The sequence below is a fragment of the Rhyacophila brunnea genome, unplaced genomic scaffold, assembly GCF_057557595.1.
Source record: "Rhyacophila brunnea isolate RB1 unplaced genomic scaffold, BYU_Rbru_1.0 scaffold_5, whole genome shotgun sequence".
NCBI classification, from domain to species: Eukaryota; Metazoa; Arthropoda; class Insecta; order Trichoptera; family Rhyacophilidae; genus Rhyacophila; species Rhyacophila brunnea.
Genome location: NW_028233170.1, coordinates 28,486,946 through 28,501,730, shown reverse-complemented (window position 1 = coordinate 28,501,730; position 14,785 = coordinate 28,486,946). Strand labels below are relative to the sequence as shown.

General features: G+C 32.8%; 1 protein-coding gene across 1 annotated transcript in view; it reads left to right on the top strand.

The window, feature by feature from the left end:
- Positions 1-14,785, top strand: part of LOC147066252 (T-box protein H15-like) — a 155,060-nt gene that overhangs the window by 45,214 nt on the left and 95,061 nt on the right. The gene's annotated exons all lie outside the window — the stretch shown is intronic.

Sequence of the window (14,785 nt, the reverse complement as noted above, 5' to 3'; positions counted from 1 at the left end):
TTCTTTCATTAACACATTATATAGCAACACGAATGTGTCTGTCAAAAATTAACTCTAGCTACAATAAAGTAATGATCACTACCTACTAACTGCAAATATGAATACATGTATTTATAACATTATTGTTCTATTCTGTTAACGCAGCTTTCCGTGTATTGACTGTATATACATGGTGAAAGAAAAATGTATAATTAGGAGTGATTATAACAAATCTGCATTAATGTCTTTGGCCTATTCTGTGTAGGTATATAAGATATAAGTCAATGTTTTGAGGTGAGCGAAAAATACAAAGAAAAATTTTCTTGCAATTAACAGATTGCAGTAGACATGTCCGCTGCCATGACAGAATTGCATCGATACACATCTTGATTATTAAGCCATTATTTGATGTTTCGTAACACAGAAAATCTTATTCATACAACGTTTTTCTTAGGTCGTATTCTTATTTGTCTGGTGGTTGTTTGTCCGGTACAAATCTTGCAATCGATTTTTAACTAACTTCCCGACTAGCTAGACATTTGAAACTTTTAGAATATATCAGAACTTCTTATGTTAATTACTATCAATTAAATAATTGCGGTATAGAAAGGATTAAGTAGAATTGAATTAATTTTCAATTAATTCTGTTTTGTATGAAAAGTTATTTCGATACCATTATTGGTTGCTAGGGGGTCCTAGCAACTAAATTATTAAATAATATATACGTGCGTGACTATGGAAATCAATATGAAATGACATTTCATTATTCAGTATTTCTATCAAGTACAATTTTTTTTGATCGTTTAAGCTAGTCAAATCAAGTTTATATGATTCAACAGAAAATTTAAAAACGTTGTAAGGTAAGTATATAAAAAGTTCTTTTTATCTTGTAATTATTTTTCATACGCTCTCAAACTTTTGCACGGTAGGTACCTACTTAATGTAAAAAAGAAAACTAAATTAGGGTTGCTTCGCTAATAACGAATATGTAGTATTGCTCACGCATAAATACAGTAAGTAGGTTTATTTAGTTTAATCTCAGACTGTGTCAATTTTGAAAAGATCTTTATTATAATAAACGTCATATTAATTATCATAAAATCAAACACCTGGGTATAATTTCTTCTTTTATTATATTACAATAAAATTCTATTAAGGGTACTATTTATGACAATTTATTACAATTTATTATTGACTATCGATAGCCCTAGCACCTATCGACAATGTTTCATTACTTGCGTTCGTACTTTGTAGGACGGTACATATCTGAAAATGAAACAGTAGGTGTCTATACCTCGTTAATTGGATACGTGAATATGAAATCAATATCCGCACATGACAATAGTAGTAAAGGTAGATTTACTATAGATGAGTCTCGTTTGGAACTTTCAAGTATCTTGAATATAAAAGAGTTTATCAAACATAGGCCTGGTAACTAAGCAGTAGATATTATAATATATTATCTAAGTCTGATGTGAAAAACTGTAATAAAATCGTTTTGAAAGGTAAAAAACACTAAAAAATTAAAAGGTAGATAATATTCAATATGTCAGAACAGAACGTGAAGAACAGATTAACAAATATTATACCGATAGGCTATGCCCTAATACACTACATTCTGACGCAGGGTTTTTGAATGTGTGAGTGTCCTACGAAAATGAACCACACATTGTAAACGTGCAATGGTGTGTGTTGAAACCTTCAACTACACCAATATTGAAAGAGCGTCAGTAAAAACGAGGCAGTTGTCAGAACGAACGACAAGCGTATTCTTGACACGTGTTTATGCTTATTCCATATATTTCCATACTCGAGATCGGTTGCCTGTTTCTCCACATCCGTTAGATATTTCAGTTCCCATTATTAATGAGTTCCCTGATATTTTCCCTTCCACGAAGGTAGGTACTTACTTCCGCTAAACTTGATTTGTTCTTGATTAGACTTAAATCGGTCCTATCAGCGTTTAGTGGCCTTTACCTACCTATGTATCACTATATGACTGATTACTCTTACATTGTCTACTGGTAGGATACGTTGTTTACGCCTTAGCCACAAAGGAAAGTAATTTTTGAAGATAGTCTTCAGGTGCCCGAAGGTAAGCTGAGTTCTGCATTTTACATACCTTTATTGGGGGACTTCGCGCCATTCACCTAGCTGATAAAACATAATCCAGTGCCTTTCTAATCTCAAGTGATAATATTTCTTCATAATGTGGTTTAATATTGTCGTTTGCACCCTGTCGGCGTGCGTCATATGATGAGTGAATAAAGATGACAACATGCGTTCCAAGCCCGTAAAAATATGTAAGTTGTAAGTATATAATATAACGTTATGTTTGGCATTTGTTTAAATACGATAGAATGGTTCGATTTTGTTCAATAATGTATCGCTCTTGTATCGTGTATTGATAGAAACACATCGGTGGAAAAATGGCTCACTTGTATTTATGATTGAAAATCCCATTCCGACGTATTTCATTATTGAGCTCTCCGAATGACATTTCGACAACATGGCGGGTTAATCTGGCCAATGAAATCGATTGACATTTTCGATACGAGGCGAATTTTATTTTCGCGTGTGAATCGACATGTCATCTGTTTCATAATTGATAATACCCATCTGAGTCAACGGAAATACGCCATTTATCAAAAACGTAATCCAATCTTTGTTAATCTACGTTGAAATATATGGAAACGGAAAAACTGTATCCAACAAAAGCAATGTTGTACTTAATTACTTTTCAAAATTTAGAAACCTGAATCGAATAAATAATTGATGTTATAGTAAATTTAACCATTTTCCGCATCTACATAAGTTAGTTTAAAAAAACGAGTCTAGTTTTTGTTAAAAAAAATATATTTTTTGAATAAAATATTTGTGTATTGATTAATACAATAATTATAAATTATAATATATAGCTACATATAGATATATTATGTATCTCACTTCAATAGGTAGCGTGCTTAGGCTAGGTTAGTTTAGGTAAAGTTAGGCTGAGTTAGGTTAGGTTAGATCAGGCGAACAAATTCGCTTCATTCCAGCTTGTCTTATATGTATTTGTATCATGGCTCCCACAAGGGAGGGGAGCTGACAGGGCTCTAGCCTAGGGGCCCGGCGTGACGAGTCGACCAGATGAGTGAGATAAACACAGACCAAAAATTTATTCTAATAGTAAAAAAAGTCGCCTGCGGCGCTATTTTGCTTCAATAATTATTAATAATTATTTGTACGATGCAATTTTTAACTATATGCCGATACTCGACAATTCCATAATTCAAATGGATGGGAAAAATACAAAAATCGCTAAAAATACACCTTCATTTTACCGCATACACCATGGAAAACGCTAATGTAGCGCGTCACACTGCCTTTACCCTTAGTGATAGGTAGGGGGGCACGCCAAACATCCTAGCCTGGGGGCCCGCTTCAGGATGTGGGGGCCATGATTTGTATTATAAGAGGAATCTATTATTTCTTACCGGTTGGTTGTTAAACCGAAATACTGTAAGTAAGTAGGAATCCATAGTGGAAACTACAGACACGTATATAATATCATTATATGGGTATTTGTATGTAGGTAGTTTTCTTTCATAATAATATGTATAATAAGAATTAATGGCGTGTTATGTGAAACTGTAAATACTGACATATATTTTCTTTGTAAAACGCATTTAATTTTATTTCATTGAATTCGTGTTAAAAAAACCCTTCACAATGGCATTTTTACATGATTGTTAACGCCAAACAGAAATAATTTCAAAAGTACAATACGAATACTACATAAACGCCTTAACATGCGTTTAGTTGTAATCGAGTCCATTTACATAAACGCCGATCGCTATAAGGCGCCGTCTCACAAACCAGTAATTTGAATTCTCTACTTTCTTTTCACCGGCGAACGCGGGCAACTTTTCATATTCATCGTTTGCAGTAGGTAAGTAGCTATCAAATGGAGATGTTCGCTGCCTATTGTTCCATTCATATTTTATTGCATTGCACCGTAAGACATAATCTATCAATCGTTTTTAACAAGATTCGTGTTAGCCCCGGCACGCAAACATCTTCGTAGGCATTATTACACAGGAAACCGCACTGCTCGAAGTATCATTACTGACGTATATTCAATTTATTATACGCCTTCTTTATTCAATAAAATGGGAAGGTTTAACCTTTGGTATGCGTACTATTGTTGAGAACCGCTGTTACAGAATTCAATTGAAATAAGTATTTAAAATATATGTAAAAAAAACACTTTTGGGAAAACGCAATTGATTTGTTATACCTACCCTTATGTAGTTCGAATGGTGTAACTGTAAAGTATCGAATCCGAAAATATATATGTATGCAGTTGACCGTATCGCCGTGAGATGTTGTATCGTAAATATATTCATACCTATCTAAATAAAACACTTAAAAATTCGTCTAGAACCTCAGAGTAATAATATCTATGATTAGGTATGGTTCCAATATTTAAGCTCGATTTGATATAAACAAAAAGGATTTCAAGTTATACACATTTATATTTTTTTATAAAAATCGATTTTTTTTAAATAAATATAAAAAAAATATTAAAACTATGAATTAGTCAAATCGCTGTACGAGAAAATTTTTAAATCTTAATAAACTAAATTTTAATAATAATATGACCATAAAATATAATGTAATAATAAGATGTGGTCCTGTGACAAATTTTTGTTTTTTGTTTACAAACATTTGTTTACAATAATTTGTAAGTTTATCTTTGACTTAAAAAAAATATTTTTCTTTTTTATGTTTTCAGGTACATATTTATTAATTATGAATACAGTGAAATTGTAAATTAACAAAAAAAGTCTCAAATTGCAAGCTTCGTATTTTTCCGCTAAATGCCTCTGCTGGTATAAGCATCCCCCTTAAGTTGATTGCCAAAAAAGCTAGAAAGATAGACCTAATTAATCTTATATTTTTCAAATACATCGATTATAATATCACAAACGGCTGACGAGATCGATGGTTTTGTAAAATTTACGCGTATTATGCTGCATGATAATGAACAAAAAAGAAATTTAAATAAAATAAGTATATTAAATGTAAGCACTTATATTTAAAAAAAATTATGGTTGAGTTTTCCTTCGTAAAACAATGCATACTGCATTGGGACGTGGAGTAAAGCAAAGAAATGTAATTTGCAATGAATAGGCGATGCACTTTCTCGCGCGTCACCGTGTTCTATGTATGACCACGTCACACGTGTGGTTTGCGTGGTAAACTATAAATTGATTTTCAGAAATTCATCGTGACATTTTGTACCTACAGTAATATTCGTATCACCCTGTGATAGGGTTTATAGGAGGCATTTACTTCCTTACTAGAATTTATTTCAGCGATGTATAAGAAGATAACTTTGCAAAATGCAATAAACAGGAAAACTATCCCTATACATCGATTTATTTTATTTTCAAAATTAGCATTACTGAAATTTGTAGCACATTATCTACTATTAGATACTGGCCGTTTATTTTTTTATAATCTTTACCCTATTCACTATCGTTTATTATTTTAAAGTAGTCACATATGGATGGTAAAAAAAATGGATTACATTTTTCATCTGTATTTATCTGTTTTATTGCGACAGAATAAATCTTGAGGTGTATTTATGGGCTGACTCGGTTACGAGGGTCTTTTTAAATAATATAATATGCGATATCCATTTGCAAGTCAGTGGTAGAAACGAAGTAACAATGTGCGATTGTTCCAATCGACGGTTGGACTATCTAATGAAGCTCTTTCAGTCGTCATATTATGGGGATCATAGAAAAAAAAATATTGATGTAGTAAGGTTAGAGCGTATACGATTAATCGTCGCATTCGGGTAATTTCGGTCATCAACCGCTAATTATTGTATTGAGATGCATTATAGTGCGGGTAGGTGAGTCACTGATTTTGGTAAATCCTTTCTATCAGTATTACTGTAGTGACTGCCACTGTGTAGTTCAAAATATGAGTTGGTATGCATATAGCACTGTAGAATAGATTTCATAAAGTTAGGTATAATAAATTATGTATGTGTTATATCAGTTGCTAGTATCTACAACAGCGATCAAGATAATTATTTTTACAATAAAATTAATGCAATGCAACTTTGTATTTGAACTGTTTATGCATGTTGCTTGTTTCACATATTCGGATTGTCTGTGCATATTAAATCATCTCAATATTTCATTAAAACTATATTTCAACACAAGATCGAAAAAATACGAATTTTGATAACGGTCTTAGATAAAATAATAAAAAAAGGCAATGCGGCCGGTGGTAACATTTCACAAGCGGCTGCAATGAATGAAATCACTCATGTTTACCGAAATTAAATTATTTAATTATATATCTCGTGATGGTTTCTGACATGACCAGTGGCGGCCGCGGAGGTAATTTAATTTAATTATTACGCTTTGAGAACTTGAGAAAATAATAAACACGGCGCGGCCCGACTTAGCGGGATCGCTAGCAAATTATCTATCCGAGATTCTGCAATTCATACTTTTAAAACAATAAAGTAATATGAAGATCAAATTACAGCGGTCATAATGTGCTACGGAATTATATGCTCGTTATGTATTAAGTAATTGCCAATTATAAAGTGTTTTATAATATGATTCTACGTTGAAAATTACTGTCAATGAAAAGGTATCACACAGTTTTTCTTGCGAATCTTGTATTTTTTTGTATCATAAAACAACATTGAAACAACGACACACATTAATGTGAACACACAATTCTTTGACCCTAAGTTTTTTCAGAAATAAAAAACATGTCGTAGATGTTCCAGTACGTATAAAGTAAATTAAGTCATTAATTATTACATTTCAATAGGTGCTCGTTTTCTTGTGGTATAAGTATGCATTTGTCAGATATTATAAACACTAGATACTAGATACCTACCTACTTTTCTTGAACAAAAGCTATGCGATGATATGGAAATGTTCATTTTACTCTTAGTTCTAAGTATTACTTACCAGCTTATCAAATTATGGGATAATAAAGTTATTGTAGGCGGCTCTCGTGGTGCAGTTGGTAAGGCGCTCGCCTTCCACCCGAGAGTTCCTGGGTTCGATTCCCAGTCATGACAAAAACATTATGTGTTTTTCTCAAAGCCTGGGTGTTTGTGATTGTTCAAAATTACTAACAACCACCTTGTACGAAAAATCAAGGACATGGTTATTAATAATTCTAAAAAAAAAAAAAGGTTATTGTAGATGTATATATTTATTATCATGAAACGAATGCTTCACATAAAAAAATAATATAATGTAATAAATAAATAGCTTCTTGGAAAAGGTTTGGCAACCTTTGAATTAATTATCTAAAACTTTATCAATGTATATAGGGATATACCTAAGTGCATCATAGGTAGATATATACAGTGGCGATAAAAAAAATGCATTTAAACTGTTTATTTTGGATACATACTATCTTAGGTGCCTACTTACTGATATTTATATATTAATAATTTGAAATAATAAGAACATTATTTTTCAATACATTAACTTTACTTATAATGTCGTCTTTTGTTGTCTGACACAGAACGCAATTGTAATTTTATTGCGCTTTCAATGGTACTCGTATCTATCAATTTATTCAAGTCAAAAGGCCTCCCTCTTCAAACACTTGGACCCCTTCGGCGAGGGCTGGAGGTAATATTTGAAGGGTTGATGTAATTGGAATATGATTATCTGTCATTTATGTAACATCTAGTAGCGGCATGAGGGAGAAATGTGCGGCTTGCCACTACCGTTTTGCCCAAATGTCATATTATGAGAGGGGAAGTCGGTAGGTAATATTGGTGAATCAGTCAATAAATACTTAAGAAAGGCACATCATGCAATTTGGTATTATATAGGTACCTAATTTTATTTTAAACACACTTTAAATACCTATTTTCGGCCAACGTTTATGTATTAGAATACTTGAATAGATGAACTTCTTTATAATTATTATGAAAAACGCAATTTTAATGATTTTAATGCTTGGAACTGAATATTCTGTTGATGAGTTAGCTGTCAATGTCCCCAACTAGAAACTATAAGCTTCATATGTGTAGATTACTCATACTAACGTATGGGAATTTTTGATGCAGATGACACAATCGGTTCGTCAGAAGATTTAAAAGGGGGCCTCGAAACAGTTCAAACCAATTATTGAACTGTCTTTAAAAGATGCACACTTCTCACAGATTGAATATAAAGTGTTGTCCGAAACATAACAAAATCCCAGAAACTAATAGGTGTTAACACTTAAACATACATATACGCAATTCGTCAGCTGAATGCAGAACTATTCTAACTCACATTTGAAATATTTTGCAGAAGAGTTTTTTCAAACAGCCTACTTCAGTTATTTATTATTTATATGGACAAATGTATGCATCATTTTTTTCATCAATAATCCTACTAAAATATGATGCATCCATTTATCCATAAAGATAATAAATAATTTCAGTAAGTTGTTTCAAAAAACTCTCTCCTCAAAAATTTCAAATGTAAGTTAGAATAGTTCTGCATTCAGCTGACGAATTGTACCTACACAAAAAATAAACCACATGTACCTATTACTAATTATATCGAGTCATCAGTGTCATCTATAATAATAGTTATTTTTATTCATAGCTTCTAGGAAGAGACACACTGATATTTTTAGTACCTAGGTAATCTTTAGATTACTAATCTAGATGGTTTTTTTTTAATTTTTTTTTTATCGTGGGTGGGGACTTGGGCTTCAATATTAGTCAGTTTCTCAAGCATCTACGTAGGTACGTCAACCTACCCCTGTGTCCTTTATTATTATATATTTATTAAGTTAAATTTCAACTTAAGAAATCTAACTTACCTAATCTAAATTACCATTTTCGATCTCAATACTTGCAGATTTACGACTTTGGTAGATAGATACGAGTACACTATTCTCATGTATTTCCATGATTTAAAAAAAATACGTTCAATTTTTGAATGTAGATAAAAATGCATCACTGCTGTGATGAAAATTCAAAAAAAATAGGCTTTGTTTTGTTTAAAATTATTTCCTATGAAAAATGAGGTTTATAACACGATGTGGATGGGTCCAATAAATTATTAACCATAACAATAAACTCAAAAATTAGGCCACATAAAATAATACGATTGTGTTCTAGTGGGAACCAACATGATTTCGAATGGTGTTTTTGAACTGAGAAGAAACAAATGAAAGACAACAAAAACAAAATGATAATAAACCAACAAAAGTGTTTGGGCATGTTTGTCCACGCTTCGGACATGCGTCCTGTGGCGGGATGAACATATTTCATCGCATCCTGTTATTAAAAATATTCTTTCACAAATTTCTATATGGCCAAATAATCAATTCTGCATTCTGGGAACGATTTCGCTAAATGTCATTCCGTATCGTCCTGCCTCGCCTCGGGGTTATTTTGCGTTGACCCCGAGCAGAAATTTCAACAGAGAAATAAAATTATCATACCTACCTACTAACTTATCAATAATTTTAAAAGTCGGACCTAAAGTCATAGTACCTACCTACCTATATAAAGAGTTGATACCTTATAAAATGATTATAAACCGAATACATACGTAGTAGAGTTTATTTTGAAAAATAATGATTAGGTATAGTATACGTAGTTATGTAGTTAGTTACGTATATAAACGTAGTAGGTACCTATGTTATGAAAAACGGTCGGTTTCTAAGATTGGTATTTAAATTTTTACGTTATTTCATTATACATACGTAGGAACATATAGGTAGATAGGTACTTATATTTTCTACCTACTTAGATGAATATGTGAAATCATTTTAACAAAAACTTGATTTAAGTAAGTATAAAAATACCTTTTAAATTACTGCACTAGAGATTAATTTTAATATATGTACTTATAACCGCAATCAAAAAGCACAATAAGAAACCAAATAGCATTTTTTTTTAAATAGGAAGATACCTATTCATTAAAGTTTTTAAAAAAGTTTCAACCTCAGAGCAATGATATGTTTCAACAGTATTTCTATTCTATTCTATCTCCGGCCTACGCTACCCTTTATTAAATCCCGTCAATAACAGGCTAGGTACCATATTAGTACCTAATTAAAATTAAAGTAACAGGTAGGTACGTGATGTTATTTTACTTACTTGCTTATAACTATTCTTCTTCTTATCGTCTCATCCTCTAACGGAGATCGGCTTTCATCAGGGGTATCTTTGCTTTATCATCTGCTATGAAGAACAGTTCACGGAGGTTCTTAAGTCACGAAATGCGGAGTCGTTCTCTGCTACGTTTACCATTAGTTTTTCTTTGGATGACAAGTTTTGGAATGAAGTAGATACCTACTTTTGTTCTCTCGTAATATGACCGAGGTACAGTTTCTGATTTTGATACTATACAGAACTTATCGGTCCTTGCCGATTTGTTTGGGTATGTGATTTTTTTTGTCATCTGGTCAATCCGAGAAATTTTGAGGATGCGTCTATACTCTATCTATACAGTCACATCTCAAAAGCCGTGTCCGGAAACTTGTACGTATGCAGTTCGCCGTATCACACTTCACCGTGAAATGTTGTATCGCAAATATATGGCAGTATATTAAAGACCGTCCAACCTCTGTGGGTCGTATAGTACCCACTGACATAAAATTCATGTATAAATATAACACGGTTCTTGTCGGTTTATACTTTACATGAAGCCAGCAGCAAACAAATTTAAAAATAGCCGATATACTGGATTATTTGTTAGTTAGTTTAGGTTAGGTTTTCATTCTTGAATTCACGAATTTTGTCAAAATTAGCTATAAACATTGCATTAATGTTCATATTGAATTGAATAAAATTGGATACCGTATACTGTATAGTACCTATACGGTCATGTCTTTCCGATAAGAAAGCTCACGGTGAACTGTGCCACGGTAAAATGTTTTACGTACAATTTACATGTAACCCTCAAAAGGCTGAGCTCTCCGTGACATTTTATGTTATATCGTTTAGTAGATAAGTATAACTATTCAAATTTACCTAAATGTTTTTTTTTTATTCAAGACTGATTTTATATAAACAAGATTAAGAACGTAGCATTTTTCATTTACCTAAAATACTAATTAGAAGATGAATGTTATTTGTGTGTTTTTGGCTGTCATCTTAGATTATAGAAAAATAGCTGTCATGCTAAAATGTTCTTGTGTAGATAACGGGTTTATTCGTGGACATTTAACGAACATCCAAGGACTAAAGAATGCTTTGATTTTTATTTACGATGGAAAGCTAAATTTCTGTATATCTTGCTCAAAATAAATCTAATTCTATAAAACTATGAAACGAAGTCTAAAACAATGCATGTACACAATGCAAACAATTTGGGAAAAGACCAAACAAAAGTGCATTGTTGATGAATCTCGAAGACCCAAAAGCATGGGAACCACAATATTTCGACCATTGTCATTTTCCCACTCAATGCATTTGTCACGTCGTCTTTCGTAGGTTTTATAAACAATACGAAAATATGTCTTCGCTTTGACGTTTGGTTCTTAGATGAAATATGACAGTTGTAAAAATGTGACATCGTTTATTTTATGGCCCTTGGGAGTATTGGCTGATAATAATGCAGCTTACCGTCGCGATAAATATCATTAAAATATTATTCTTAAAGAATTTACAGGTAAGTCATACAGTTTACACTTTTACTGATATAGATACCTAGTACAAGTCGGTTTATGGGAAGCCAGGCGGGAACTGAGCTAATTTTCATAGCCGATTTTGGCAAAATTCATGAATTCAAGAATGAAAACCTAACCTAATTTAATACTTTGGATGCTGAAGACGCACCTGGCGCGTAATGACCAGGCAGCCGGTCGATGTAATTAAGGTGCATTTTAAAGGCGGTAAATAAAAAATCATTATCTAGTCAGCAGTGAATGAGTCTAACCTAACCTAACCTAAAAAATAATCCAGTATATCGGCTATTTTCAAAATTTGTTTACTCCTGGCTTCCCTTAAGGTGACGCATCAGTGAAACGCCAAATAATTTTCAACTGTACGCGCGACGAAATTTTGGACTCGCTGCCATTCACTGAGAGAATGTTGACCCGGGAACACGTCACTTTGCTGCGTGATGGCGACGGGTCAATTAATTCTAAAATCGTGTAAAGATGACTAAAAACGTTACCCATTTACTTTAAAAAGAAAACATGTCAATGAATATATTATTATTGTTACTAATAGAACAATAAACAGAACATAAAATGGACGTATGTTGGATTTATATAACAATTAATATTTCGTTTGACAGGCGTCATTTTCACCCGCCACCCGCAATCCGCGCATCGCCTAGCGACGATCTTTTTAGACCGTGCCTCAACTAATGCATGGCCTTAAACCGACAAGAACCATATATGTAACTACATATTTAATGGAATTCGGGTTACAGTTACAGTTACAGTTAAAATGAAAGTTGATGTGATAAATGTTGTATCCGCAACTAATTTGGATGTGTGGGAACCAATTCCAGATCATAAATTGAACGATATCGCGGTATACCTACTATGCCATTGGGATGGTTATAGGTCGGTTCGTCCCCTTTGAAAAATTAATATACATAGTAGGTTACTATCAAAATGTGTTAAGCAATTCTTAGAATTGGCTTAAGTTGTTTGGCAAATTGTTTAAAAATAATAGGTATTTGTGTATAGAAACGCTCCATCTGTTTATTTAATTTAATTTGAGGTGGAAATATATCTAAGTAATATGACTTAGTTGCATTCAGACTACCCGTCCTAAAGCACCCTCATAAATGTGACTGCTCATAGACAACTGATTTAAATTTTATTCTCTCGTAGAATCGTAAATTAGGTTGACAGATAAAATTAGCCTACATTGCAATAGTTGTGCATAATGCCAATTCCAGTAAATTACCTACTAGTTTTATTGGCAGAAGGGTATTGGGAACAAATTTAATAGAATTTTCAACGACCAGTGTTTTTATAAATCCAGATCAAGGAAGTTGATAACTTTATCAAGTAGCTAACATCCACTATTTGTCGTAAAAACATGTGCTAAAAACCTTTTTCAGGGCCGAAATCAGATCAATCAAATCAGATTGTACCTAGAATCAATAAACAATATCTACCTATTAGTAGATTATTCTATAATTTTACGTTAAAATATGGTTGTACGCAGAGGAATAATTCTAATTTTAAATTGTTTGGACCAATAAAACAGGAGCTACGTTTATAGTGACATGGTTCAAAACAAGAAACAGCCACCCACTCACTAACCGGTAAGGTGTCGTACTCCACCGAACGCATGTCTTCAATTTGTTGGTCCACACTTGAGAGTTACTTTATGACCATATTAACTACGGGATCGCATTCCGTTTTTTTATTCATATTTTATTCTCTCATTCTTCATCTCCCGCTGTCTCCTTCGCGCCTCTGCCAGGTGACGTTTTTTGTCTCACCTGACACTGAGGTGGCAGGCTCGCTTTTATAATATTATCTGGATATCAGCGCGTGTAATATGAGATATTTTTCATTCGGTTTGCTGAGGTGTTTTAATGTTTTTAAAGTGCCACGTAATCATTTTTAATGTGAGGAATCAATAACGGAAAAATTGAAAATCCTGATCATGCGAATATTCGTCGGTATAAATAAAATCATAAAAATTAGAAATTGAATCATACATACGGTTTACAGTAGACATTTAATAAAAAAAAACCTATTATACACCGAACAATTTTAAATATTATGTAACTTAACTATAACCCTACAACAAATACTTTCTACGTGCCTTTGCATATGCACCGTTTTTATTTTACCGTAAGTAAGTGAAAAAAATACTAAGTACCTATGTAGTTTTGCTCTAATTTGACCCATCGACATATTAAGTCAAAGGGTCAAGGCACACGAAGCTGCGAATTCACGCAAACTACGGTAACGCAACGCCGATCTTATCTAATTTCAATTCGATCCAATTGTAGATTTATATAAGATCAGCGTCGCAACACCGCAGTTTTTTAATGGAAAGATATTTCCGTTATTACTAAATTTGGGTACCTATTTCTATATATGCCTAATGATTCTCCTCGATTTGCCGCCCATCGAGTAACTGCCGCCCTCAAGCGAGCCTCAATCTGCCTACCCCCACGGGACGTCACTGCCCTTCGTCACTGTGTGATAACTACTAATAAAAAGGTGTTTATACTTTGAGAATAAACTAAGAATTTAATTGTGTATCTATCACTCACGTATTTATGTGTTTTGTTTTTAACGCGACCCTGCTGAAATAAAAAAAAACATGGTGGAATCCGAAACCACAACGACAATAATATGTCCGACTGTGTTTAGGAAAAAGGGCGTAACCCTCGATTTTTCGAAAAGTGCTTTTATTAGATATTCACAATGTACCTATACAACTAAATACATGTTCCATAAAAAGGAAGTAAGCCGCAAATGCCGAATTATTACCTAAATTCAGGTATTAATTAAGTTTTAAGTTAAGGAAAATAGCATTTATCTTCAATTTTATTGATTTTCTCCAATGACTTCTTTAATTATTACAAAAAAACGTTTTTTTGCCTCTCCTATAAAATTTGTTCTGTGAGGGTTACGCCCTTTTTCCTAAACACGGTCGGTAATCCTGTATCTTTTAGATTTAGTAGTTATTTTCGAGTGTATGAAAGTAGGTGCCGTATATTTATAAATATTATTAATACAATTTAATGTTTTCTGATTCAGCGCTCAACTTCTACTGATATGGCTTTACCTTTCTAGATATTTACGTCAACTTTAATTTACATAGGTA